This window comes from Abramis brama (assembly GCF_963993115.1).
Source record: "Abramis brama genome assembly, chromosome: 5".
In the NCBI taxonomy this organism is placed as follows: domain Eukaryota; kingdom Metazoa; phylum Chordata; class Actinopteri; order Cypriniformes; family Leuciscidae; genus Abramis; species Abramis brama.
The window spans coordinates 14369777-14374814 of NC_139967.1; positions in this window are offsets into that span (position 1 = coordinate 14369777).

A 5038-nucleotide genomic window follows, 5' to 3' on the forward strand; every position below is an offset into this window, starting at 1 on the left:
GGATGTAATTTAAGTTCTGTTGCTTTTATATGAAAATAAATATAATGAACAAGACACCCAAAGTACTTATTTAATTCCATTCCAAATACATGTTTACCAATCATTTTTTCTTTAATACAGACATATGTGCTTTTTTAAAATAAAAATTACATTGCATAACCCATAGAGATCGCATTCGCACTGTCAGATAGTTTGGGAATATTCATACATAATGTATACACATAAAACATGATATCAGAGTTTTAAAATCAAACATTTTAAAAGAGAACAATACATCACGGTTGTTTAAACCACTGAGCATTAAGCTGTGTCGTCAAGCAAGTCGTTTCCCATCGTGCTTTTGATCAGCGCACTAATCACCGGTGATCGGTTCTGCGCAGATTTTGCTCATCTCAAACAAGCCTATTAACAGGCATGATAGCACTTCAAGCCCCGCCCACTAGATCCAGCAAGTTGGAGCTCTAGCTCCTCCCATTTAATTCAGTAAATGGCAGGAAAAGAGTAGGCTAAAGTAGATTTGAAAATTCAGATACAAACACAAAAAAATTCAGATACTAAGCGCACATACCTGTATTTACATCCTGTTTTCGGTCGAAGTCCACAGTAATCGATTGTCGAGTTCACGCGCGTGATCATAGGTAACTAAACCTATGCGCGTGAACTCGACAATCGATTACTGTGGACTTCGACCGAAAACAGGATGTAAATACAGGTATGTGCGCTGGCTGAAATAACATCATTTTTATTCATATCTTTCACATCTACTGCAGTCAGATTCACCCGTGTTCACTCTGAAGGAATCACTCACATTGGCTGTGCACTTGTAATGACACATCAAGGATGTTAAGAGGCTAAAAGCAGGTTTAAAACTTGCCCCATTGAAGTCAACAGGGTGCAAATTTTAAAAAGAATATATATTTTTATTATAAATTTCATAGTGACCTTTTTTGGGAAGCTAGCTTGTTTTGTTTAGGTGGCCAATTCTGTGCCTGTAAATTTTGACTGAATTTGAAAATATCATGTGGTGCGACCAAATATCATGTGGTCCGACCACTGCAGACTGTTTTCCATGATAGATATATGTCCTAGATTGGCAGTTTTATGCTTTTATATTTAATTGACGGTTTATATAAAAAAGTACTTTACTTTAGTATCATTTGGAATAGATTTTTATGCAATTTGGGATATTTTTTTAATATATTTCAGACAGTTTGTGTTTACTCTTTGTACAATATGAGAAAAATGCAACAAAAAAAATTAGAGCATGTAATTTCAGTTTAGTAATAATGAATTTATTAGTAGTGTATTTATTATTGCCTATTTATTCATTTAAAACTATTTTAATCTATTTTACCAGATGCCACTGCCAAACGAAATAATTCTGACCCTGCAGCAAGAGCGGAGTTCCTTGATAGGAGAAGAGTGAAACATTATTACAGTTTAAAATAGCTGTTTTCTATGTGAATATATAGTAAAGTGTAATTTATTCCTGTGATCAAAGCTGAATTTTCAGCATCGTTAATCCAGTCTTCAGTGTCACATGATCCTTCAGAAATCATTCTAATATGTAACCCTGGACCACAAAACCACTCAATGGGTCAATGTCACATGGGTCAATTTTTTGAAATTGAGATTTATACATAATATGAAAGCTGAATAAATAAGCTTTCCATTGATGTATGATTTGTTAAGATTACATACAGATTTGTTAAGATACAACTGAAAATCTGGAATCTGAGGGTGCTACAAAATCGAAACATTGAGAAAATCGCCTTTAAAGTTGTCCATTTATGTTTGTGATATTGCTATATTCACTCACAAAAATAAATGTTTTATAAATTTACGGTAGGACATTTACAAAATATGAAACATGATCTTTATTTAATATCCTAATGATTTTTGGAATAAAAGAAAAATCTATCATTTTGACCCATACAATGTATTGTTGGCTATTGCCACAAATACCCTGTGCGACTTGTGACTGGTTTTGTGATCCAGGGTCACTAATGATTTGCTGCTCAAAAAACATTTCTGATTATAATCAATGTTCATATTTTTGTGGTACATTTTATATGTCAGGACTATTTGATGAATAGAAAGTTCAAAAGAACAGCATTTATTTGAAATAGAATCTTTCGTAACATTATAGCCTAAATATCTTTACTGTCACTTTTTATTAACTGAATGTGTCCTTGATTAATAAAAGTATTAATTACTTTAAAAAAAAACTATTGACCCCAGATGTTACCGGTATACAATACTTTTATGAAATAATTTATATCTATAACATTATTATTTGTTAGAAAGAAATTCTAAGTCAAGTTAAATTAAATGGTGCACTTGTGTTTGTGATGTGATTTTTATATATAAAAAAAATGTTTATAAAATGTTTATGTTCAGGAAAATTCTGTGAAATTTGTATAAAATCTGTTTTAAATCCTTTTTTTTTTTTTTTTTATAAAATGTATTGTTCATTGATCTCTTTAAATAGATTTTTAACTATATAAGGTCTTCGTGTCATTTGGAGGACCACTTATCATGTGGTGCGACCAATAAAAGCAATCACTCTATTAAATTTAAAATAAAATATCTTATTTCTGTGGCTGAAATATGAATCACTGATACAGTATGCTTTAGTAAATTATATTTTTTAAAACATTTCTATCAGTTTTATGTGATGTACAGGAAAAATAAGTCTGTTAACTAGATTTAAGAAGGCAACTCAGAAATTATAGAACAAAAAATTAGATCATTATTGACAAAAACTCAAAAAGAAATGCAAATACTTGGTTTCTAAACACTTTAATTACTAAGAACTTTTAAAAAAATGTTTGGAAATTAATTAATTTAAGATAAATCACGGTCGCACCACATGACATTTTTTAAGGCTATGGACAATTCATCTAGATGAAAAAACACTAAAATCACTTAAATTACATTTTTTAAATGAATTTAGGTGTACACAACATCCTTAATGTTTGAACAATGTTTGAACAATTGCAATGGGTATTATAAAATTATACAACCATTTTTTGTATTTTAAAATTGGCCTGTCGAAAATCCTTATACGTCATTGACCCATAAAATGTAATCACTGTTTTGAATGAGATGTGAATTTCGTGATGCTAAGAGGAACAATATAAAGTTTACTGTATACCCACTGCGTTAAGCAACGATTTTGCAAGGTAGCCTACCTTCGAAGGGCTGAGCTGAGATTCAGTTTCTCTACAACAATTGAGAAACAATCTATCTATCTATCTATCTATCTATCTATCTATCTATCTATCTATCTATCTATCTATCTATCTATCTATCTATCTATCTATCTATCTATCTATCTATATCCCATACAGTATGCACACCTCATCTGTGTCACGATCACTGTCACTGTCACTGTCAATGTCATCGTCACCGTCATTGTCACTGTCATCTGTTAGTCTCCGTTTGCACTACAGCTCCCAGCATCCTCCTTGTCCCACACCTGCAAGTCTTTCATCATTACCTGCACCTGCCAGTCATAATCATCATCGTCATGTCGTCTTTATCTTCTGTGTATTTAGTTCCTGCTTGTCTTCAGTTCATTGTTGGTGATTGTTTGTGTTAAATCACACTGTTTCTCACCTAGTTTACTATTGTTGTTGTTAGAAATAAAGCTTCTTGTTACCCGTTGCCTCCATCGTCCTCTTTGAGAACCCAGCGTGACAATCTGAAACAATTTTAGTGCATGAATGTCTTGAGGTGTTACCTGTAAAGAAAAAACAAAACATAAGTTAAAGAAATAGACAACTGTCAAAGATGACATGAGTGTAAATAAAAGGATAACAGAGTTACATACAAAAAATCTCAAAACATGGCATTAGATAGATAGATAGATAGATAGATAGATAGATAGATAGATAGATAGAAAGAAAGAAGATAGATAGATAAAAAGAAGGAAAGAAAGATAGATATAGATAGATAGAAAGAAAGAAAGAAAGAAAGAAAGAAAGAAAGGGTTAGGGTAAAATAAAGAAAAGAAAAGAAAAAAGAAAGAAAAGAAAAGAAAAAAGGTTTTTTTTTTGGTGGCTGGCTAGATGGTGGTCAAACTCACTTGCAGACACATTCCAAAAAAAAGTTTTTGAAATGTTTAGCTTAAGATCTGTCCCAACTCGTGCGTCATGCACTGACCCGGGCCAGCCCACGTAGGTGTCAATGAAGCGGCCCTGATGGTCACAAACAGCCTGCAGGATTATGGACGGGAACGGTTTCCTGTTCCTGTAGCACTGACCATCAGGGCCGCTTGGAGGCTTGATGCGGTCATGGCAGCCGTCGATTGCTCCTGCAGCTTTCAAGAAAGCCCTGTGTCTTGCCAGCCCTGCAAACCCACGGCAAACGGCTGTTTGTGACCATCAGGGCCGCTTCATTGACACCTACGTGGGCTGGCCCGGGTCAGTGCATGTGCTCCGGTACAGCCCACTGTACAGGAGGTCAGTGTACCCTCCCGCTTACCTCATCATTGCCACGTACTGTTACATCGGTAAAGCTGCCTCTAGTTACAACAGCCCACACAACTTGTTTGCCACCATCAGTTACAGACTGCTGTGCCATGCCAACCACAACGGCAGTCACCATGCCAGACCCTAATCGACCTCCATCATCATTCCCTGGGTATTATGTCACTCAACCTTCTACACATATTCCAGGACTGACCTGGTATGACTCTCCAGCGATGTACCTGCCACCACCTCCAACTCCTGTTTATCAGCCAATACCAGCAGCACTTCTACTCCAGCCAGTTCCAATCCCAAAATTACTGAAGCTTGTGAATGATAGTGAGAGAGAGTTTACGGATCTGAAGATGGCTTTCGACAATCTCCTCAATCCTCACACTGAGCTTACTGAACATTATAAATGCTGAACATTATAAATACAGGGTGCTGATGGAACAGTTAGTTCTGGAGGAAGCAAGGCTAATAGCCCAAGCATGCCGACCTCATCCTACGCCCTATGCAGCAGCTATGACAGCATTGCAATGGCAGTATGGCCAACCTCATCAGCT